At 37.8% G+C, this 26,386-nt stretch overlaps 1 pseudogene; it reads right to left on the bottom strand.

The window, feature by feature from the left end:
* LOC139728759 (choline transporter-like protein 2) overlaps positions 1 to 26,386 on the bottom strand; it is a 90,899-nt pseudogene that overhangs the window by 21,820 nt on the left and 42,693 nt on the right.

The following is a 26,386-nucleotide window of genomic DNA, read 5'->3' as shown; positions in this document are numbered from 1 at the left end:
TGTACATGTATAAAGCATTGAGTCTCCCGTATCCGGCCAAATCCCTTATCCGGATGAGCCCCGGTCCCGACTTGTCCGGATACAAGAGGTTCAACTGTACTTGAACATTTAAGCTAATAATAATAATAATAATAATAATAATAATAATAATAATAATAATAATAATAATAATAATAATAATAATAATAATAATAATAATGATAATAATAATAATAATAATAATAATAATAACAACAACAATAATAATAATAATAATAATAATAATAATGATAATAATAATAATAATAATAATAATAATAATAATAATAATAATGATGATGATAATAATAATAATAATAACAATAATAATAATAATAATAATAACAATAATACTAATAATGATAATAATAATAATAATAATGACAATAATGATAGCACCAAAAATAAAACCTGGATCTTATTAAGCACTTTTACAGCAAGCTGATCAACGCGCTGTCATTGCAATATGCATGCAATGTTTACAGAACACTCATAAAACTTTATTATGATTACAACAGTTTGGCTTTCAGTTTCTTCGTGAAAGTTCCTTTTGTAACACATAGATGGACTAGATTTGTTATTATTACGATGCAACACTAGAATAACAGCTAATTTAGCTTCACTCTCGCTTTGTATGCAAGGTATATGCTCATATGTCATCTTTACTTTAGGCTATGGTCTCTTCAAACTTTTTGCTTCTTCAATATTAAACAGCCTTTGGCATTGCAATCCCACCAGTGCAGGTCAATCTGGAAGTCAGAATTCAGTCAGTTCACCATTTATTCCTCTATCACAGCTAAAAATTAATCTGTCTTTCCATTCTATTATCAAACTATTATACCTAACTTTAGTTTCTATGTTTGAATGTACCAGCTGCACGTCTTATTGCTTTTGAAAATCACCAAAAAAAAAAAAAAAATCATTATTTCATGTGTTATATATCTTCACAGCAGAAAACTATGGATTGATTTCAATATGAGTTTGAATATGAGTTTGAATTTAGAGATCTAATCCAAAAATGAATGCTAGAATAAAAAAATGACATAAGAGAATACTGAAAAAAACAACAACAACAACAGTTATTAAACTGGTAATGCATCATTTAACTTTAAGTTTGATAGGCAATATGAAAGAGTGGTCTTATTACACGAGATGCTCTCATACTACAATTTATTACTCTAAGTGGAGTGTTGCAAGTTTCACAATTGCTCAACAAATTCATTACACTTCTTAACCCGTTCACAATGGGAACCTGGTCAGCTTTGTATTAAGTCTATGAGGATTTAGAATTCAGTATTGAAGGGGTTAACATTTCTCTTCATAAGTTGGTCTCACACGAAGCTGCCCTAACTTCAAGTTACCACATGATGGTAAAGCTAACTTTGATTTGCAGATACTGGTGCCCAAAATTGCACATAACACGTAAATACACCAACTCAAAGTTAGCACAATACTCCAACCACAAGAAATCTTGTGGTTAGGACACACACAGCTCAAAGGGCATTCCCAGGGAAGGGTTGTATCAAGTGGACTCATGTGAATGCAGTTAAACAATGAGTTTGTTATAGTTATAAGCTTGAAACCCACAAGCTCTGATTACTTCCGGCAAGTGAACATCTGCACGCAAATGCTTGGTATGCATGAAACTGCAGTCATTGAGCGCTGCACACTGCACTTCTGGATTATATCATCAATGGTAGCTCATTGTCAATTACATGTAGCTACAAGTTAGTGCTATCATCATTTATAAGTGCTGTGTGAATGTAATACCAGTGGCAGATCCAGAGGGGGGGCGCATCGAGCATGTGCCCCCTCTCTATTTTTGGTTAAAACCGAGGAAATGAAAAGAATAAAGGGGGTGCGTGCGCCCCCCTTAAATTTTGTAAAGGCGCCTCCCCTTTACAGAATTCTTGGATCCGCCCCTGAATACTGGAGAAGTATTATGCCTGTAATCAATACTAATATCATCGATGGTAGTGTGACGGAGTGAACATGGCTATACTCCTTCAAGATTAAGAAAATCAGGTCCCCAATCCAGATTTAAAGACCTGGCAGCATTGGTATACCATCCATGGAATGGGAAGACTAGGTTGGCTCAGATATACTGGCAGTTATTTTCACGTACAGGTATTTTTGGGAATGAGGAGATCAAAGACATTTTCGCGAGATGTTGTTCTCTCGAATGGATACCAATGCTAAAATAAGTGCACTATTACCCTAGTGCATGGCAACATTTTCGCGGGTTGTTTAATACCACTTTGCTTTGATTTCTCCCTCACGATTGGCCCAGCTACTGTGAGGTAGCCCCTTTCTTGAATCACAGGGATTCAGAGGGTTAAAGGATTACCAATAATGAGCCAGGTTTGCTGTAGACGTAGGTAGCTGTCCAGATTGGTGGTGAACTCGATGGCGGCATCTGAGCCAGGGACATTGGCCAGATCCTGGTACTGTCTGAAGCACTGGTAGATACCTTCAATAGACATTGTCCCATGAGAGAGAGAGAATTAAACAAAAACTTGGAGTTCAGGATTCACAATACCATTTTGTATCATATGTGCATTATGTAGTACAGTCTGAATGCACTGACTAGTAGCCTAGCAGCACTATACAGCACCAACCAATCCCTATAGAGATAATGCTGTTGCTATGCTCTATTATGTTAAAGGGACATTCCAGACGATTTTCACAATTTCACATCATGTAGTACAAAATTCGACAACTCCACGTATTGATTTCTGGAATTTATTGTGGTTCTTGAGCAGAGAAACAATACTCTGAAAAGCCTTAAACAAATTACACTGAACAAGGATGATGACATAGGAGGTTCATATATTTCAGAACTGTAGCAGTGTAATTCCATTACAATGCCACTTGCTTCCGAGTTCACCTGTGTATAAACTATGCATGCCTTCTTCTTTTGTTCTGCTTCCTTGAGCCTCAACTCACGCATTCTTATCATCATCCTTGTTCATTGCATTTTGTTCTAAATTTTGAAAATATTCTCATTCTTCAACCCAATTACCATACATTCTGACAGTTTGTCCTCAGTATAACTTCTTTATAGTTGCTCAAATGTAAAAAAACTGAAATTGTCTGGAGGTCTGCTTTAATAATTTCCCCTCTCTGAGAAACCCCACAGGTAGATGGGCTACCTCATCAAACTTCAGCACTTGCACCCAAGACCTTGAAGAATTATGTATCAACCTACACTGCATACCTTGTGTTTATTGTGTGATTATTCTGACTGATTAAAGAACCAACAAAGGAACCCCCTAAATAATAGCCTGAATATTACACATTTGAAACAATAATAATCTGCAACTTTTCACTTTTTATGTGCCTCATTCTCATGTGCACAACTTTCAAAAATGAAAGATAAAGACAGATGAAGTACTTCCTATACATTATAAGAACAGGAAAACAAAACTTGGAGACAAAGGTCAACATAAAATGTAAGTGTAACAAGCTCATGAAATGCAAAACAATAATATTCCCTCAAAGATGTTTGCTATTACGTACTTTATTTCTCTAATTCTCTAATACTTTTCTAATTCAAAGTCTGACCACTAGAAGTGTCTGATTTCTGCTTTCTTGGCATATTGGGAATATCTTACTGAACAGCTAGAGGATATCAAATAACATATATGAATGGATACGAGATTAATGTTTTCTATTTTGCCCTGGCCATTGTGTGCTGTGACGTTGATCTGTATCTGGAGTTGTTTGTTGTTGTTGTTGTGGTGGTGGTTTTTGTTGTTGATGTGGTTGTTCTTGTATGGTTGTTATTGTGGCTGTGGTTGTGGTTGTTGTTGTTGTTGTTGTTGTTGTTGTTGTTGTTGTTGTTGTTGTTGTTGTTGTGGTTGTGGTTGTGATTGTGGTTATTGTTGTTGGTGTTGTTGTTGGGGATGGGGTGGGGGGGGGGGGGCAGAAACTGCTTGATTTCACAGGGCAATTACAAGTGACATCCATACATCATTCAAACAACACCCTTGCACCCCGTTCTACCGGCGTCTTTCCTTGATCTCTTTCTCATATCCACCAATGACACCACAGACAAAGGTCCTCTGGTCACTCAATACATACCTGCTACCAGTACTCCATGGAGGAGGAGGATGCTGCCCCAGACCATCACCCCGGCGATCCATCTCATGATGAAGCACCAGACCATCGCCAGCAACATCCCGATGCCCAGACCACTACCACGGCAACAGATGGATAAACAGAAATCAGTGAATGGCTTGCAACATGAATTTTTTTTCTCAGTTTTTGCAGAACTGCATCAGCTGTATCAACTGCCTTGTGCTTTCCACTGTTAACCCGTTGAGGACGAGTCCCGAGTATACTCGGGAAAGTGTCTATGGGAAATGCGTGTTGTAGCAAAATCAGTCTGTCCTCAGTGGGTTAACTTTGAATTAATTCTACTCAAACTGTACCCTCATCAGGTTGCTTATCCCAGTTTGGTGTTTTCTTTCTTAAATCTTTCATTAATATTATGTATCAATTGCTCCTTTTCCTGTGTCAAATCAGGACAAAATAAAAAGTATGAATTCTCAATGATCTACATAAGTGGTAAGGCTACAATGAATACAATGTACATGTACAATGTACACACAAAAAAGACGATGTATCAGGTCACTGTATCATGCATCGTGGCAACTGATCCTACAATTGCACCACATACAGTCAGCTAAAACTGTTCCCAAGAATACAGCAGTCACACAAATCTTATTTGGCGATATTGATCTCAAGAAGAATGAGACGATCCAAAGTAATACTGCTACCACCGATGGACACTTACATGAGTATGATATGCCATGAGTTGATGAAGTCCTGGTACACAACTTCCAATGCATTGGTGATGCCTAGAAAGGCTGTCACGGCACTAAAAGGGTTTAACAAATGAAGAAAAATTGAACAAAATAAAGAATTTCTGGAGATCTGGAAACACTCACCATAAACCAATATGACTTCTCCTATGTAGGCCTATAACATTTTATCACAACCTCCGCCAAGGGAGGAGGTTATGTTTTCGGTACCGTTGGTTTGTTTGTTAGTTAGTTAGTTAGTTTGTCCGCATGCAAAATAACTCAAAAAGTAGTCAACGGATTTGGATGAAACTTGCAGGAAAGGCTTAGAATGATACAAGTAACAGATGATTAAATTTTGGTAGTGATCCAAGAATTTTGGGGGAATTTATGAAGGATTTTTTATATTTTGGCAGGTAGGGTCAATGAACTTGGGAGTTCAGGTTGCGCGTATTTGAGGTTTGCATGCGCGCAATAAAGTGCGTGCTCTAGTTTCTGCTAGGGCGAGGCGCGCCGTGCAGCTGAGGGTTTATGACATAACAAAGGCTTCTATCGTGGGAAATCGGGCAATTTTTCAGAATGCATACCTAATGGGTGTTGAAATCACTGATCTATATGGAAGAGCCTAAAGAGCTTTTTTCCAGCGGTGGAGAGGAGAAAAATCTATTTGGGAAGAGCAAGATCATCGGTGGAAAGTAGCTGCTTGGCGGAGGTCTGCGCTCTAAGAGTGCTCTTCTAGTTATTTATATGGAACATCTGTGGCAGTCATTGCCAGGGATTTTTTATGTTTAACATGATGACCAAGGAGAATGAGAAAAAAAAGGATTCACACCAATTCAACTGTCATTGTTTCTTTACACAATCAGTAAAATATTTGCTAAACATATACACATCCCTTCATTCACATTTTGATAAATTCACAAATCTTAACCACAGATCAAGGATTGACCTTTAACCTCCTCTGCACATTGACCTTTAACCTCCTCTGCACATTGCAATATTTTGCTAATAACATGTACTTCCATACATTACACCATATAACATTATCATTTTTATACCATACAATGGCAAAAAATTGACATTTTAACTTAAATTTGGATGGCATTTGACCTTTAATCTTTGACCATTTACTCTGTTACTCAAAGTAAAAGCTTGTTCATTTCCAATTTTCTCACTACATATAACCACTGGACATTCCTATCTGCAGTTATGGCTAAAAAATGAGATTGTCAATCAATTTACAGTGCCATCTCCTACCGACAATTCACCTCTTCACAAAATGTCAAAAACCAAAACTCCGCTTGACAAAATAGCTTGCAGAGCAAACACATGAAGATCTTCCCAAAACTGTAATTTTTGGTGAGAGATCTCCCCCCATCCCATTCCCCCCCCCCCCCCCCCAACACCTAAAATGCTGGAGATTTGGAATCTCTGATGACTGGCAACCTGAATCGCTCATTTTGCAGATTCCACACACACCTCGAAAATGTGTCGGTGACATTATCCTCCGACAGCAGCAGTCCACTGAGCGTCTGCAGGTTTGTGAGACCGGCGGTGAAGATATCGGCAAGGGAGGAATTTTCTGAGACGAGGAATGCCGGAACACACCTGTCGGCATCTGCAGTTAACGGCCAAGCAGCGACTTGATGACAATACCAAATAACTAAATGCACAGCCAAATTGTAGATCTATTGACTTAAATGCCCATTAATAAGATTTGCTTTACAACACTGAAAAGGTAATTCATGAAAAAGACACAAGAACAAATCACAGAGCAGATTCTAGATAATATCATTCCAGATTTTGATATATCAGTGGTTCATGCCTTATCTTTAAAGTCAATTAATTATAAGGCATGAAAGATCTATCAAATGTTGCAGCTTGAAAAATCAGAGCTGCAGTATAGTTTTACATACCATCTGTGCTTCTGTTATTGTCTAAAGGGGCACCTATGAAAAAAATTCACATCAATATGTGACCCGCTTCAACAAAATGATCTGAAAGTCGGGGAGGACAATTTTCTGAAAATGGCATGACACTATTTCCTTTACTCTTTTACTTTAATTTCATATAATAGCACAACTCATAAAGGTACTCGGTTGCGGAGATATCGATGATTTTATTAGCGCATGTCAAGTGGTTGTGGAAATCAGAGTTTCGAGAAAAATGCCTTCAAACTTTTCCTTCCGACGCTATCATGATCAAGAGGAGGCGAGACAGTTTTCACCGCTTAACGATAGAAGGTATGCTCCTAGTGACCTCCACAATGTTCATTCAAGCATAGCGCCAGCAGTCTACCCAGACCAATCAGTAATCAGGATGCCACGCGCTGACCAATAAGATCACTCCCTCGTCGCTAGGGGTGGGGTCAAGCTGCCGCGCTAAATCCAAATCTTTGGACACGATTCTGTTACGTTGAAAGTCGGAAAATCATGGCCCAGAAAAACGCTGATTTCTTGCCTTTCCTTTGATCATTTAGCTTCGAAATTTTGGCAGATAATAGACAAAACATTCGACTATGAAATTATACCAAAAACAGAAATCCGATTGTTTTGACCAAATTTGATGATGTGACTTGAAACTCGATTTTCTCGGCTCAGCCGTCAGCGACTTTAGGATCCTTTTGTAGTAGCGGGTCACATATGAAGAGTTTGTTTGCAAAAACTAAAAGTCCATTTTTGAAGATTTTGAAGTACGGTCTCTGTCATAAAGTACAAAATAATACCTTTTACCTGATATGTTGGTCATTGCATATAAAGGTACATTTTTGATGTTATGGTCAAAAGAAGCAAAAATTTTCTTATTATTCTCTTTATTTTTCTTGACCTTTAATCGCAAATATCTCCATTTGGCAAATATGGACTTATTTGTTTTTGCAAACAAACTCCTCATATGATTATCATATGCTTTGAAAGTGAATACCTTTATGAGAGCTTATTAACCATACTCAATTTTTTTTCTTTAGATGATAGAATTAGAATAAGCCATTTTGAAAAGTTTCAACAGCATGGCAATATCTGTTCATTCATGAAAAAGACACAAGAACAAATCACAGAGCAGATTCTAGATAATATCATTCCAGATTTTGATATATCAGTGGTTCATGCCTTATCTTTGAAGTCAATTAATTATAAGGCATGAAAGATGTATCAATGTTGCAGCTTGAAAAATCTGAGCTGCAGTATAGTTTTACATACCATCTGTGCTTCTGTTATTGTCTAAAGGGGCACCTATGAAAAAAATTCACATCAATATGTGACCCGCTTCAACAAAAGGATCTGTAAGTCGGGGAGGACAATTTTCTGAAAATGGCATGACATTATTTCCTTTACTCTTTTACTTTAATTTCATATATAGCACAACTCATAAAGGTACTCGGTTGCGGAGATATCGATGATTTTATGAGCGCATGTCAAGTGGTTGTGGAAATCAGACTTTGGAGAAAAATGCCTTCAAACTTTTCCTTCCGACGCTATCATGATCAAGAGGAGGCGAGACAGTTTTCACTGCATAACAATAGAAGGTATGCTCCTAGTGACCTCCACGATGTTCATTCAAGCTTAGCGCCAGCAATCTACGCAGACCAATCAGTAATCAGGATGCCATGCACTGACCAATAAGATCACTCCCTCGTTGCTAGGGGTGGGGTCTAGCTGCCGCGCTAAATCCAAATCTTCGGACACGATTCTGTTAGGTTGAAAGTCGGAAAATCATGGCCCAGAAAAACGCTGATTTCTTGCCTATCCTTTGATCATTTAGCTTCGAAATTTCGGCAGATGATAGACAAAACATTCAACTATAAAATTATGCCAAAAACAGAAATCTGATTGTTTTGACCAAATTTGATGATGTGACTTGAAACTCGATTTTCTCGGCTCAGCCGTCAGTGACTTTAGGATCCTTTTGTTGTAGCGGGTCACATATGATTATCATATGCTTTGAAATTGTATACTTTTATGAGAGCTTATTAACCATACTCATTTTTTTTTCTTTAGATGATAGAATTAGAATAAGCCATTTTGAAAAGTTTCAACAGCATGGCAATATCTGTTCATAGATATCTCGAGAGAGATACATAAAATTGTCCAAAACTTTTGTCAGCTCCTCATCAATTTGAACATCAGTATAAAGCTTAGTCAGGAAAGGTGAATAAAACTTTTAAAACTGAGCAACCAACATTAAATAGTGTCTACTACTAGTTTGATTACATAACATTGTGCATGTAAAGACGATCATAATCACCTGACATATACATTGTATCTCCAATGACATTTACAAGCTCAAAACCTCTTCGCAATATGCTCCTTTCTTCTCTAGATACACTGTATTACTACAAGTTTGTACTTATTTGTCATCCACACGGTTAGACATAAAGTGATGTCGTCTATGATAAATAAACATGATTTTTAATTTAAAAATTACATCAAGTCATAAAGTGCTAGGGAAGATTGCCGCAGAAATAGTCATCTTGCCATCATCATCAATTTGGCAACTCTGAATGTCAACGCATATATTGTATTGATGGGGTTCATTTCATGAAAGTCTTAAGAGAGATCTTTTGCTCATGAGACAGACTTATGAGAGACTTCATGAAATGGATTTTACTTTTCTACATAACAATTTATGAGTGACTTTGGACTTTCTGATATTTACATATACTTTGATGTGATGACTTCACGAAACAGACCCCTGGTTACATGTATATTCACTAAATCTATGCAAATCAGTAGAAAATTTACAAAATAAAATTTACCAACTTCAGAGAGAGAAACAGGAATGTTAATCTTGTAAACTGCGTTGCCAGTTTAAAATCAGCTATACATTTAGCAACAATGAAGCTTCATAAAAAAAATAAATAAAGCAAAGAGCTCCAATGCGACTGCTCAGCTCAAAACCAACAAAAATTACTCAAAAATGAATTTTGACTTTTCCACATAGTGGTGTGAAAGACCATTCAAAAAGCTGTAAGCTTTAAAATAATATATCTTGCTCAAATTGGCCTATCCAAACTCATTCAAAAAGTGATTAGAATAAGCAAAGTTAGGAGGTACAGTCTCACAGAAAAGGAGGAAAGAGGATTTAATGATTAGGGTCTCTCAAGTGTGCTGTACAGGAATACCAATAAAAAGTATATTCTCATTCATCCAGAAAAAAAAGGGGGGCTAATATCTCAAATTCGGTTTGGTTTTAAGCTGCTAAGTCTTGGCAATAGGTAGAGAAAAGATTATTCTCCCAGGTAAGACAAACTTTTCAAATTTGAGTTGGTCAACCCAAATGACCATTTTTGTTTACAGATACTCCTAATCTGTTACTTTTTGTGGGTTTTACACTGGGGCCATCACAAATGAAGGAGAATTCTATCTCAATAAATTCTCCATCAACTGATACCCCAATAACAGAAAGAGAAATATCACGATAAAGAACAAAAATGTGATTCGAGGACTTGTTGGGCTAAATTTTGTCACAATCCCTACATCTCCTTTCTCCACACATGAGTGACAAACATTCAATACTCACAGTTTTCACTAGGAAGATAATAGGATGCACACTTTTGGTCTTTTAAGATCTTCTGAACATCTTGCTGTGAAGGACAGGATGAAGAAAGATATGATATACTAAGAGACTCTCATTAAAGGCATAATTTACCATTTGCAGATGAAACAAAAACCCAGCATTAGTGCTTTAAATTGTTCTAAAATGTGAGTTAGGGATAGAAACAACCACTGTAAAAATTTGAATCCGTATAATCGATGTCAAGTGTTGTTAAATACACAAAATATAAACAATAGTTATAATAAGAATGTTTCCAGACTAAAGCGTATACAGTTACGGTTTATTGAGAAAAACACTGATATCCCCTTATATTTTAGGCTTTATTGCAAAAAATTTATATGGTAGGATGTTTTATGACACAACAGACCTACACATTTGAATCAAATGTGATATCTTGAACATTTTTGAAATCAATGCTCCCAAAGGTAAACTGGACCTTTAAGGCTGGTATTGAAAAAAAAAAGAAATGTTTGCTCAGCTTCAAAGACACGATGTGATGATATGGAAACTAAGAGGGCTCAGTGCTTATACTTATCACCCTTTTTTTATGTGTGGCTTGTACTAAATAAGATATGATGCATCATTGTGCCCGAGCAAAGCTTGCTCTGTTCTGTTATGAGATACGGAGTCTAGCTGCCAGCCATCTTATTACACTGTATTTGAGTTGTTTATTTACAATTAAAATGGCAATGAAACATTGCAGCTATCCCATAATAAAAAAAACATGTAATTAAGCTGGTAGCAAAAATACCGACAGGTTGGTATGTCAATGAGGTTACGCAACAGAACAACCTTTCAAGAGTATATTCATTTGATCAAAAGCAGCAGTGGATGCACTGTGTATGTGTGTGTATGTACAAAATTGCAATATCTATATATACATATGTGTATACACATTTCAGATACTTTTGATTAAATGGTTGAAATTGTCAGACTTTGGGTACTGCTGTGCATAGGCCATACCCAGACTACACATATTTGATCTGAACTATCTGGTATTAAAAACAACAACAACAACAACAACAACAAGTGAAATATCATACAGGGTGATCCTCACACACCCACACACACACATAATGCACACTGTGTGTGCAGAAAGTCAATGACCTTTGACCGACATACAATGTTTACTCCACAAGTTATGCATTCTTCCATTGTTTTTTTTTCTTTGCATATTGTAAAAGTGGATATTTTCATGCATTTTGTGCTACAGGAAGCTATCGCCAAAATAAAATCCTGAAAATATATCTGTAAGTAACATGCAATAACACAGTATCTTTTTTATTCTTTGGAATTAAAAACATGCAAAATTTACCTGACATGCAAAATTACCGAAATCAGCAAAACCTGTACTTCTTTTTCTGCAAAAATGCGGACAATTTCAATTCAGTCTCATTCAAATCATCGCATTTGCTTCTATGTTTTGTTATAATACCTACTTGTCACTCACATCGCCTGCAGCAATAACAGAGACTCCAACTCTCCCGTTTTCGACGGGAGATCTCCCGCCGAAAGCCCATTTTTGCAAAATCTCCTGTTTTCCCGCTTGAGACTTGATTTCTCCCGCCCTGGCTCTGTGTCTCCCGGTGGAAAGGATTTCTTACTTATTGCTATCGTATGTTGAAACAAGAGACCCGCGGGTCTAGCGCTCACCTTTGTATCGCAAGTTCACCTTTCACGCAGTCACTAATCTAAATTATTCACAGCTCTACCAAAATTTGACCAGGCACTCTCAAGTAGAAGATGAAAATGTACAATAAGGGCCCATTTTTTTAAAGATTCCTTAATTTGGGGGGATTGGGGCCCCCTGGGGCCCTCTGGGTGGGGCATGGTGCTCATTTTGATAAATTGTGATCCTGATCCCCTAGGGATGCTACTTGCCAAGTTTGACGAAAATCCATCATGAGGTTTTCAGGAAGAAGATGAAAATGTACAATTTAGGCCCCCATTTGGACCTTCCCAACCACCCCCTCCCCGAGGGGCACCCCTGGATCTCCTATGAACAAACTTGAAACTACAGTCATTAATGTACTCACTCATAGTATTATCTTAGCTCTATAACTTCTGATACTAGAGAAGATTTTAAAAGATTCCTTCATTTTTGGGGTGTGGGCCCCCCGGGGGCCCCCTGGGTGGGGCATGGTGCCCATTTTAACAAATTGAGATCCTAATCCCTTAGGGATGCTACCTGCCAAGTTTGGTGAAAATGGGTCATGGGGTTCTCAAGAAGATAAAAATGTACAATTTAGGCCCCATTAGGATCCCTTCTCACCCCCCTCCCCTGGGTCCCAAGGGGGGCACCCCTGATTCTGCCATGAACAAACTTGAAACTACAGTCATTAATGTACAAACTCATAGTATTAACTTAGCTCTATCACTTATGGTTCTAGAGAAGAAGATTTTTACAGATTCCTTAATTTTGGGGGGTTTGGGCCCCCTGGGGCCCCCTGGGTGGGGCATGGTGCCCATTTTAACAAATTGAGTTCCTAACCCCCTAGGGATGCTAGCTGCCAAGTTTGGTGAAAATGGGTCATGGGATTCTTAAGAAGAAGATGAAAATGTACAATTTAGGCCCCATTAGAACCCCTCCCCACCCCCCTCCCCTGGGTCCCAAGGGGGGGCACCCCTGATTCTGCCATGAACAAACTTGAAACTACAGTCATCAATGTACTAACTCATAGTATTAACTTAGCTCTATCACTTCTGGTTCTAGAGAAGAAGATTTTTACAGATTCCTTAATTTTTGGGGGTTTGGGCCCCCCTGGGGGCCCCCTGGGTGGGGCATGGTGCCCATTTTAACAAATTGAGTTCCTAACCCCCTAGGGATGCTACCTGCCAAGTTTGATGAAAATCGGTCTTGGGGTTTTCAAGAAGAAGATGAAAATGTAAAAAGTTTACGCACGACGCACGACGGACGACGGACGACGGACGCCGGACGAAGGGCGATCGCAATAGCTCACTTGAGCCTTTGGCTCAGGTGAGCTAAAAATAAGCCTTAGATAGCACCAGAGAACATCTAGACCCCTAGGAACTTTGTGCTTTGCACACATCAACTTGGAGTCTCCCGTTTGCTAGGGGTTTCGGGCGGGAGAATCTCCAGATCAGAAGGTGCTTGGGGTTGGAGTCTCAGGCAATGATATTAAAGGATAACTGAAAGCGGAATAAAACTTACGTAATATGGGCTAGATGGATTGTTGTACTCCTCCTCAGGGTTAAAGTCGTACATACAGATAAACTGGTCCCATTGGTCGACAAGGTCAGCGAGAAAGCTCGTTTCATTCGTCAGGAGGAGGGTGTATGGAACAAACGTCTCTGTAGGACACTGGGACACACATATCTGTGAAAGAAAATGATGGGGAAAAATCATGGCTTAACCTGACAAAGACGACTTCCAAGTATCTATGGGAAATTTGTATAAACAGTAAATTAGCTCATCCTCAACAGGTTGAGATTTTGAACCAAAAATCCCATTCAATATAAACAAGTGAAAATTTCTACAAATTTTCATATTTCTACAAAAAGCTAACCCCCTGAAAAAGACAGAACAAAGTAAACCCTGAACATCCCCCCCCCCAAATGTTCTGTGGCCCATGTGTAAGTCATATAAATTGGGAGTTTTGATAGACAGAAGAAAGTAAGCCAGCAGACATGTAGATTAGAAGGGGGAAAAAATGAAAATTAGGAACAAATAAAACAGGAACAAAAGCATGGACTACTCATGTACTGGTCTAGAAACTTGAAATGAATTCCCAATCCTCATCTATATTGACTTAAATTAATAACACTCAAGTCTGACCAGGGAGTTGTTAGAAAAGGAGAGACAACTCCTGCTCTCCTTTGAAGTCATGCGCGGCACCGCCGAGAAATTATGCGCTTAACTACAGGTGGAAATCAGGTGCTTTGACAAAAGAGAGCATCAATAATTGGGACTAGTGCTCTCATCTAGAAATACATTTCGCTCTCTCTCTTTCAGTGTGATGGCAACAATGAATTTGTGTATCTTGAATTGGAGCAGCGAATCAAAATGCACTGTAAAACTGACAATTTTAACAGCAAATAATTTTAAAGCATGCTGGTGCACGCTTTAGCAGAGTACTTTATTTGAAAGATCAAAATATCCCAGATTAAAGGATAGAAAACTAACATGCAGAAATGTGCGCATTATAGAACAATATTAGGTTTTTAAGATGGCCTAATTTTCATTTCATTTCAATGTGCGCATTACGAAGAAACTAGAAATATATGTTTATGATAGTGAATTCTTTCCTAAACTACTCTTAATCAATTCAAGTATTTCATTAAAAATCTTACGGGAAAATAAAGCTTGAAATTCAACGAAAGGTGAAATGCTTTCTTCGTCTCCGAACTTCGCCTTGCAACTAGAGCGGTGTAGAGCATGACTTCAAAGCGTATAGTGGAATGCTAGACATCCCATTGTAACGCTTTGAACCAAAACAAGTGTTTGCATGAATTACGAAGAGTTGTCTCTCCTTTTCTAACACCTCCCTGGTCTGACAAACAGAAACACGGAAAAGTTGACTTAATCAGATGTGAAACAATGAAGATTAAGTTCTGAAAATGTATATCATGTGATACTGATGTTGGTAAACTTGAAATGTGCATATTAAGTGATGTTATAATGTCATCATCCGATTTGTAAGTCTATTCACTAGTTTGTACTTTATATCCATGTTAAACTTTGTGTTTTGAAAGAAAAGCAAGAGGAATCACCATGCAATATACATTGATAATTGCCCCAAAATTATGACTTTGACATCATTTCAATGCAAAATGTTGCTAATATAAACATATGAGATTAACAATTCATTTTCACATTTTAATTTCACAAATCTTGGCTCCTCACAAAATTTGCTGGAAAGATTTCATGCACGTGAAAACGTCTGGATTTACAGTACTTTTCTGAACACTGACCTTTGGTGTCGGGCATCCTGCGTTGAGGATGGTGGTGGTAGGGTTGAGGAAACAGTCAAGTAGATCAAAGTAAAAGAGATAGCTCGCATTCCTGTGTAAAGATGAGAAATCAACGACATTAGTCAGTGGCGGATCCACGAGGGGGTGCACCGGGCGCTCCCCTCCCCCTTTATTCTTTTTGTTACAAACAAAAGAAATAAAAAGAAAAAGGGGTGGGGTGCATACGCCCCCTTTAATTTTGTAAAGGCCTCTTTATGGAGGGGGCGCCTGAATCTCTGCCCCTGTTAGTGTACACAACATACATGTAAAGAAAATATCTAATGTCAATAAGAAGACAAGAAGGGCATTTCAGACATGTTGAAAACATTTTTTTTAAGTCAAATCAAAATAATATTTCTTACAAAATAAGACAAAAAATGCTCATACAGAGCAAGCTTTTGTTTGAACTCCTGATAAAGAGCTTTTCAACTTTACATGTGACTCTGGGAAAAGACAAGAGACCCGGGGGTCACGCGCTCACCTGAGTATCGCAAGTTCACCTTCCATGCATTCTAGCAGACTCTTACCTGAGAACATTGAAAACTTGTGGTGGGGGTAGCTTTAAAGGGATGCAGTCCTCACGAAATTAAAAAAAAATATGTTATTGTTGGTACCTCCAATGAACTACTTTCATCAAAAACAAACTTTGAAATCACCAAATAAGCTCGTACATTTCGGTTAAAAAAGTGTGACTCTGCAAATGAGCAAGTCTTGGCGGAGAGTCATACGTCATCGATGCACAACTCTTTCCAGCGGTGTTCTGCTCGTCATCCCTAGTTATTTATAAATACATGTTTACTATTTATTTTTATATTAATTGTATATATAAATAAGCTTGAAATATTTTGTTTGAAATAATAAAACCACATATTGTCACATTTTATGAAAAAATCAGATATGATCATTTTGAACACTTAAATTGGTTTTCTGAGGCACGGCTGTCAACTTGAGAGTAGGGCATCAATGACGTTGCACCTTTTGGCAGGCTCCTACACGATCGCTTGCAGGAATTATTTTTTTAAAATCGCGTACGGAGACAATTTTTGATGTCCACGCATATAAATTGGTGAAAGGTTATATTTTTTACTCTTCTTAATTATCAGTACAGTGAAAATCTCAGGACTGCTTCCCTTTAAAAGCTGGGGCATGGTGTCCATTTGCATATTCCATCACATTGGTAAAGATACCTGCTATAAAGTACTCTGAACTTTATAGGATGATGGACTATGCAGTTGCAAAAAAAAAAAAAAGACTTAAAGCCCTATCACTTTTGATTCTACAGAAGAATACTATTGAATATGAATTCCTTAATTTTAATAGGAGGTTTGGACCCCCTGGGCCCCCAAGGAAAGCATGGGGCCCATTCAAACACTATGAGATCCTATCCTCCAAGCAATGCTACTTGCCAAGTTTGGTAAAAATCCATTACGTCGTTTTCAGCAAAAAGATGAAAATTTAGGTCCAAATTTGGATCCACTTGGAACTACAGTCATCAATGTAAAAACTCAACGTAACTTTGCTTTATCACTTCTGGTTCTAGAGAAGAATTGTGAATATTCCTTAATGTTGTGGGGGGGGGGGGGGATGAGGCTCCCTTGGATCCCTCAAGAGGAGCATGGTGCCCTGTTGACCAAATGGGGGGGGGGCACCCCTGATTCTGTCATGAACAAACTTGAAACAACAATCATCAATATACTGACTCACTGTATTAACTTGTTATAGCTCAATCACTTCTGATTCTCGAGAAAATCTTTAAAGATTCCTTACTGAGGGGTGGGTTTGGCCCCCCTGGGGGCCCCCCAGGTGGGGCATGGTGCCCATTTGATGAAATTGAGATTCTATCCCCCTAGGGGTGCTACCTGCCAAGTTTGGTGAAAATTCATCATGGGGTTTCCAAGAAAAAAATGAAAATTTACAATTTAGGCCCCAATTTAGGCCCCCTGGGGCCTCCAGCTGGGGCATGGTGCCCACATGATGGGAATAAGATTCTATCCCCCTAGGGATGCTATCTGCCAAGTTTGGTGAAAATTCATCATGGCATTTTCAAGAAAAGGATGGAAATGTACAATTTGGGCCCCATTAGGACCCCTCCCTATCTCCCTCCCCTGTCTCTAAGGCTGACTCCTACATTCAAGCAAATCTCACCTTGAAAACCATAATCTCCAGAACACAGTCAGCCAAATGCACTGGGAGAAAAATCATTCAAGTTTGCTTTCATGCAAGAAAAAAAAGAAAACTTGATTTTAATAGCATCAAGTGTATCTTTAAACACATTTACAAATACAATTATTGCTATTCTGGTATGAGAGGGATCTAAAGATACCCCATCATTTTGTGAAACTGAAGCTAAATGATAAGCATTTTAATAGTCGAAGAGATTAAGATCTGAAGCTGCCTTACTGAACGTTGGCATCTCTGCCACACAATTGGCCGAGGGAGTCTGTAGGGTAGATGAGCCTCAGTGGGTTTCCGTTCCTCGCTGATGAGTCCCATGAGAAAAGTGAAATGAAAAGAAATAATGATGTAAACGAAATCAGAAATAAGCAACATCACTAACATTTTGTACAACCATTATCACTTGTCTCCTCACACTTTGTGTACCACATTTCTTCTTATTCTTCTTCTTCTTCTTCTTTTTCTTCTTTTCCTTCTTCTATGAAGTGCAGGCTTTATGCTTGAGATAAATGCACTGTTTTTTGTGGGGGTATGAGGTGCTAGAAGATACTGTGTGTTTCTTGCAATTTTGACTGCGAACAGGGAAATCCACCATGAAAATTAGTTTGTACGGATAAGCAGAAAAATTAGAGGAAGAAGACGCTTGCCATTTGTGACCCTGCACCTCAAAACAAACAAAAAGTCGCCAGACATAATTCTTTAGTTAAGACGATACTTTGAAAGAACAGACTTTAAGCTTTAAAATGATGTATAACTCAAATCAAATGGACTCTCCTAACCTATTTAAATATTGGAAAGAAAGCACAAACTCAGGAAAAGTGTGAACTGAGAAAAGAGGCTCTGAAGTACAGTGTCTATTCAACCGCTTAATCTTTACCAAACCGTGCTGGCTGTGCGATGAATGGGACAAAAAACAGGAAGTAAACCACCAGAGTAACAACAATGAAGGGATTATCAGATTAAACTGGAATTAAGCATGCCTCATTAACACATTCTGTCCTTAATTAACACCAACTTTCAAAGCAGTAGCACTATCCTTTCAGAAGTTATTAGAGTTGAAAGCGAAGAGTGGACAAGGTTTTTCAGAAATGAAAAAGGGATTCTAAAGACACACCTAATCTACCAAAAATATTCGAGATAGACTGCTAAAAAAACACACTTTCCTGCCAGTTTTATGATACCAAATTTTAGCATAATGTAAAAGAAGACCCGCTCTTTCAGAAAATATGAAAAAGTCAAGTTCAGCTAGGTTGACCCATTTCACTTATCTTCAGTCCTCATGCAAAATCAGTGTGTGCGACTTTATGTTCGTTTTGAGGTGCACGGTCACATTTTAAGTTGCCTCTGGGAGTTTGATTGGTCACATTTTCAAAATTGCATAACTTTATTCCTTTAAAACAGAATTTGCTCAAACGTTTAATAACCGATCCTCTCATTTTTCTTGTTCTTGATTATTGAAACAAACTTGTTTTTAGGGTGGACTTTCCCTTTTAATGAGAGCCCAACCGTGATGCTTCCATGCTGAAGTGGAAAAAAAGGTTTCATTTTGTTGGGAAGGGGGCTGAAGTAGAAAATCACTGTCACTTTATACCATAAACACTCTACCATTTGTATCCTCCCATGTCAGGATAATATTGAGCTGAAAGCATAATCAACTTTGACCCCATCTCTTCTTAACCCATTCTCTCCCCTCCTCCTGCCCCTCCCCCTGCCCTTCCCCTCCCCATCCTCATAAAATGTCCACATTGAAATTAAAAAGAAAAATGCACACTAGAGATCGAGTCATCAAGAAACATATTTCATTGGTGGGGTGACAAAACCTCGTATCTCAATATTTGGTGAAAATGAGTTTTCTTCATTATATTGAAGCTAGGAACCATTACTATGTAATTCCCAATCCTTATATGCCCATCTGCAAAAATAAGGTCACAAATGATAAATAAAAGTTGGCTGTTTCCATTGACTTACAAGTTATGGCAGCCATGTTTTTCAGCTCTCCTGAACATTTGACATTTTTTGAGATACGAGGTTTTGTAACCCCACCAACGATTTGTTCATACAGAACAGAGTACAATATGTCCCTCAAAAAAAAAATTACAATCGGATTTTCGCATAGATAATACCCAATATGATTAAACTGTCAAAAATGTAACTTCAGGGTCTTAAAATATAACATCCTTGCTCAATTTTGAAGAAAATCCCATTCAATTTGGTCAGGCACCACAGAGAAATGTGGATTGTTGTAAATCATGTCATGGATCTGTTTCTTCCAAGTTTATCACTTGTGTGCTCTTTGAACTGCACACTAATGTGTGAACACAATAGACAGAACTTGGAGGGAAGAGATTCCTGACATGCTCTACAAAATTCCATATTTCTATTTGAGCACTGAAGCAAATCGAAGGGGGTTTTCTATAAGATGTGGCCAATGAGTCATAGTTTCATACTCTGAAATTGTACTTGGATTGATTCTGTATTTTTTAAGTTATCACTACAGATCTTTTTTGGGGGGAGGAGGGACATACAGTACAGTATAACAGAGGCATAACAATATAGTGCATGGGTACAGTAAAATAAAGAATATATGCATATAATGTGTTTGTGTGTGGGTGCATGTGTTCTCAAAGAAATGGAGTGGAATATACACTATTGATATTCATGCAGACCAACAATGCATGTATCCCCTGGCATACAATCCAGGCATTTTACAATGACAGCTAAAAACAATGACAACAACAATTCTTCCTCATGTCATTTTCACACATTCCCCATATCACATAGTAATTTGCAGAAGCTATAACATTATGGACATTAATCACACATTCATAAACAATGTGCAATCAACTGTAGGGAGTGTGGAAAATATCACGTCAGGCTGTAAATTTGTTGACATTGTGGCTACATATTACTTCTTGTACTATGCAGCATTTGCCACTGTGGTTATTCAACAAATATTGGTCTAACTTGGCTCCTCTCGGTGTAGATTTTGATTGACAAGTATGACTACTACTACTGTATGGATACCCTTTTCCCTATCAGTACACAAACATATTGCATTATTGCTATGTACAGGCTGTACATGCATGAGGAATATTGTATACAAGGATCGAATATATGGGTAATTAAAAATGCCAGAGGAATCATATTGAGCATTTGATATCTCACAGTAAAAATTTAAAAAATGAATAATAATAATAATTTTAAAAAAACTGTAAATCAAACCACTCATCAGCAACTAAATTACATAGGTAGCATACAGATGTACAACCTATACACTGTACAATGTGCAGTACTATGATTTTGCATTGTACAAATGCAAAAAATAAAAAATAACAAGCAGTAAGAGAAGAAGGGCTCACCTAGAACTCCAACTGCCACCATACCCCCAACAGCAGCTATGAAGAGAAGACAACAGATGATGTCTGTACAACCCCTGTGAGACAAAAATTAATGAACAAATCACAATTCCTATTCAGATAAAGCTTTGTTTGTTTGTTTGTTTGTTTGTTTGGGGGGACTATTTTCTTTCTGTTACAGGAATATTTTCCCTCTTTCATATGACAACACAATACTATACCATGAATGGTGGATTGTATTGCATCAAAATAATGAAAGTGGTCTGATATTCAGAGACTATCAAGGGTACCTCCTGAAATGTGGTTCAAAATGTAGACTAGCTGTCATAATCCATTTGGAATGATTATTTCATGAAGAGGCAGTATATTCTGTGGTATTTTTACACTTCTTCTTTTTGCAAGTATTTATATCTATAGATTTATATCAAATTTGAAAACAATCCTTTGGTCAGTATCAACAACGTTAAAGATAATAAAAAGTTTTGATACCTCAAAAGTTTCCTTGAATTTCCTTGTCTTAGTTTGTGTTTCAGGTTAAAGTACCTTTCATATAACTAACACTGTGAGACTTACTCGCCCCAAAGTGCTCTCATGTCTTAGTAATCATGCAATTAACTGCGACCAGCAGCCCCATACGCATAGCGACCAGCAGTCCCATACGCATAGCGTAATCGGGCTTCGCATTGTAGCATTCAGGATCATGACAGATTTAGTATTGCAGGATAAATGTCAACTTAAAATCCCCAAAATTCTTCAATTTGAAGACTTACCAATTAAGGTGAAGTATTGAAAACAGGCTTCGGGCAACGTTTGGTTCTGCCTATAGTCCCTTTCTGTTCGAATTGATGACTGAATGTGACTCGGTCGAGAGGACCTTGGGAGAGCTACCATACACTGAATACTACAGCCAGTGCATGCGAACACATCACATGCGCACAAATTTCAAATCCATCAACGGATAAGATGTTTGTGTGCGCATGCGCTGGCCGTAGTAGTCAGTGTAGTAGCTCTCCCAAGGTCCTCTCGACCGAGTCACATTCAGTCATCAATTCGAAAAGAAAGGGACTATTGGCAGAACCAAATGTTGTTCGAACCCTGTTTTCAATACTTCAACTTAATTGGTAAGTCTTCAAATCGAAGAAATTTTGGGATTCTAAGTTGCCATTTACCCGCGATACTAATTCTGTCATGATCCTGAATGCTACAATGCGAAGCCCCATTACGCTATGCATACGGGGCTGCTGGTCACAGTTAGCTATGCGTACAATGGGCTGCACGCAGCTGGTCACAGTCAGTGGTTTCGTACAATATTTATCGACGCCGTACGGCGACGGCTCTGGTACGAAACCATTATTGCATGATTACTAAGACATGAGAGCACTTTGGGGCGAGTAATTCTCACAGACAACGTACTTTAACGAGAAACACAAACCAAGACAAGGAAATTCAGGGAAACTTTTGAGGTACCAAAACTTTTTATTATCTTTAACTTCTCCCCCAAAATTGCCTCTAAATATCCCCCAAAGATGCTCTGTAATCTAAAGGACAAGTCCACCTACATATACTTACATGTGGATTGAGTGAATGCAAAAATCTTAGCAGAACACATCAGTGAAAGTTTGAGGAAAATCCAACAGTCCATTCAAAAGTTATGCATTTTTAAAGCATTTGCGCAATCACTGCTGGATGAGAAGACTACTACAGTGTGTGATGTCACATGCATACAACGATGTAAGAAAAATAAAAAGAGAATTTCACAAACTTTACATTTTGAATAAAGTGCACATTTTTTGCTGTATATCAGGGTACAAAAAAAAGTGACATAAAGATTTGGGACCAGGAAAATCACCATGTTTTTAGACAAGGGTTCTGTTGTATCAAATCTCCTCATGACAATTAGGTTCCAGTGAGATATTCATACAATATACATGTACATACATGTATGCACAGTGTAAGTGTGAGTTCATACAAACTCCAAATTGTGATACTGTATATGCCACATATTTAGCGAGTCTAAATTTTTTTCAAATCGAGACTTCCCGACAATTTCGCGAGTGGTTAAATTCGCGATCGTGGAGTCCTGTACTGAATGGAGAAATGTATACCCGTTTATCACATTCAAATCAGGAAGAGAGATAATGTTTTCATGTGTCTTCAGTTTTGGAAATTGCAGATGAATTGCGAATTCACGGATATAAACCTCGCTAAATACTCAGCGTTTACAGTACTGTGTCAGAATGTCTGCAGATATACACTGAAAAAAATAAACATTTATAATACTGGATCTAGGCATTCCATGGCATTGGCTTTGGGGTACCTACATTGTACAATCTATTTTGCATGGTTGTTTCTAATAAACTAAAGATCAATCAATAAGAAAACCAATCGATCAATCAATGACGTTTGACACCTTCAAAAAGCTAACTCACAACCATTAGTATCGGCAATCAGTTTAGCAACATAACACACACAATATCGATATCAGTAATCAAATCCTTCTGCTAATCCATTTGGCATATTATTGTGAGGTAAAGAATGGTTAAAAAGATAAAGAATTTAACATAACATGAATTCTAACAAAATAGCAATCACTTCTATTTTCCCCAATGGCATGTGGCACTTGATCCATATGGCTGTAAGAACCCCTTAGGGATGACTGGATAGAACAGCAGCATCATGGCTTGTTTGTTTGTTTGTTTGTTTGTTTGTTTGTTTGTTTGTTTGTTTGTTTGTTTGTTTGGCTTGTTTGCTTGTGTTTTGTTTGGCTTGTTTGCTTGTTTGTTTGCTTATTTAAAAAAAAAATCATCTATAATGCAACTCCAACTCTATGCCAATTTGGACCCTTTTCAAGAGACATTTCAAAACATATGCTGCATACACATGCGTTTAGTATATACTGTATATAAATGCCTATCAGTGACACAAATATTTGCTCCTGCAACATTTGTTTGGGTCTTTTGATGTAGGGTTTAATTTAGGGTTGTGATAGGGTGTTAGGTTTACTTTGATGTGAGGATTAGGATTAGGGTGAGGGCTTTGTTTGTTGGTAGAAATTATGTTTGGCTTTGTATACAGATATTTCATGGGAGCAATTGTCACAGGAGCAATTGTCATGGAGCCATGCCTGTCAGAGAAGCTATATCAAAAAGCTATCCATGCACTCGACAATCACGTCAACTGAAAATAATAAAGTAAAATCAACAAACAGAATGGTTTACAAGTTCCATTCAAATCAGAAAGAAGAGTGTAAAATCTCTTTTTGACATGATTTCACAGAACAGTGTTATTATCGGTCACAACCACATTGGCCTTGTAACATGTGGTTTGTCACAAAACATCAAGAAATCACATTTTTAGTTACTGATTTTATAGATAATCTACAAGTCCTTCTCCCAAAAACCATGTAATATCAAACTTTTACCTAGAATACTCATCTCTATTTCAGTATCTCATTGGGTTTTTGTAACAAGTGGTTTGTAGCAAAATGTCATAAATCACATTTTAGATTCCTGATTGAGTACAGCTGTAACTATGTATAACTTCTTCTCTCCAGATCACATCATATTAAACCTTTACCGAGAAACTCATGATTTTTCTAGTATCAAACTGCAGGTAAAATCCCCTAGAGTTGTGACTGAAGCAAACATTTTGTGGAAGTGTATACCACCATTATAAAATGAACATGACATCACAAATATATTTTCTGTTCTTTTCTCTGCACCTTTTTTTTTTTAATACAATGAGTTAAAAAGTCTTAGCAGTCATACAGTAGATAAACAACGGCTCAGAAAAGAAGAATTAACTGCCACTAAACCCGTTGAAGACAAGTCCCCCAGTTCGGGCAAGTGTCATGATGGGAAATGCATGTTGACTCCACCTGTTGTAGTAAATTCAGCCCATCCTCAATAACATTATAAGCTGATGTGGACAAGATTTCTTCTGTTTTTTTTTTACATTAAGCATTCATGCTTACCTGTTTTCAATGGGTCCATGGAAGGATGGGTCATATTTCTTGGGAGTTCCTGATTACAGAGAGGAGAAAAGAAGACACAAAGAGAAATGATCAATTGACTGAAGCAGCTTTAATAGTCTGAAAAGAAAGAGTCAGATTTTATCACCAAAATGGTGAAAATGTGGAAAGTAATACTGGTTTGGGGAACAAACGGCAGCCCTCCAGAAGCAAACAAAGTTTTAGTTGTACTACACATACTTTCATCAAGAAGGTACTTTTATTAGTCATCTTATCGACAGCTGGAAAAGGTCATCAAAGCCATGATTTTTGTTGTTGTTGTTATAAAGATAGTATAAATGTATTCTCTACATTATTCAGATGAATTACAATGAGCTCATTTGAGCTACTGTAATTCTGTAGGGCATACATGTATATCACAAACTTGAAAGTCTACTTTACAAGTTTTGTAGCATATATTGAATAAATTTTCACAACCTGTCTTGGAATCCTACAGACAAATTTTATCTCATTTTCCCGGCTGGTAAATTACATTTCTATGTGTACATTACACACCCAAGACATGAAAGGTAGTTAAAGTATCAATGTTAGATAGTTGATGAGTGTCACATTGAAAATGCATTTCCAGGTTGTTTCATGTACAACACCTATCGGTCAGTCAACTAGACAAACATGTTTACGGGTAGGGATAACGAGACAAAAAGTGCGAGTGAGTGAGCGAGAGAGAAAGCGAGAGTGAGAGAGAGAAAGTGCTAGGACAGGTGTAAATGTTTTACAAGTCGCGCCATCGATGACCGAGAGGAGTTCATTTATTTTTGCATGTCAATTAATGTAGAAAGAAAAGACAGGAAATAGCTCCAGTTCCGGGAGAGTGCGGTATAGGTGTTTTCGTTCAAGTCCTTTTAGTTGTATCAAATATTCCAAATGCCTCGAAAAGGAGTGTCGTAGTCGAGTAGCAATTTAACAGTAGAGTTGGATCTTTTCGTGGCAGACACCATTTTGATTTCACCGAGAGAACATTGAGTTAGCTCCGTGATGGCAGAAAACCAACCTGCCACACCCAGGCGCCAGTTGGCAAGATAATTTTGTGTCTAAGCCCAATTTCGTTTGCGGCCAGGAGCCGTCCGTCCACGTTACCGTCAGCCTGTGTACTGGCTGATTTGAGTTCAGATTTTGTTTGCTGCCAGAAGGCGTATTCCAACAGCCTTTGCAGCCTTCCAGTAGCCAAGAAGAAGAGGCATTTTGGTTATATTACACCGGTCATTGGTAAGTTAAATTGCGATTTGATTTCTGCTTTGTCGTGTAAAAGGATGTGAATGTGTTTCAGGGCACCACATATAGCCCCGGAGAACCCCGTGAATAAGTGATAAAGTATATTATAATGGTGTACAGTTTTTGAAAACGATGCGGTGATGTTTGATAAGCTATGCACTGTTATATTTCCAATGTTTGAAACATTTCATTATGTGAATTTTGTATGTTAATTGGATAATAATGCAGTTCTCAAATTTTCACTGTGATGTCAGGATTTTAAGCTG

This window comes from Diadema antillarum, unplaced genomic scaffold (assembly GCF_040938485.1).
Source record: "Diadema antillarum isolate AM-2024a unplaced genomic scaffold, OU_Dant_1.0 seq00000197_RagTag, whole genome shotgun sequence".
Taxonomy (NCBI): Eukaryota; Metazoa; Echinodermata; class Echinoidea; order Diadematoida; family Diadematidae; genus Diadema; species Diadema antillarum.
The sequence above is the reverse complement of the archived record's forward strand: the minus strand, read 5'-3'. Positions and strand labels throughout refer to the sequence as shown.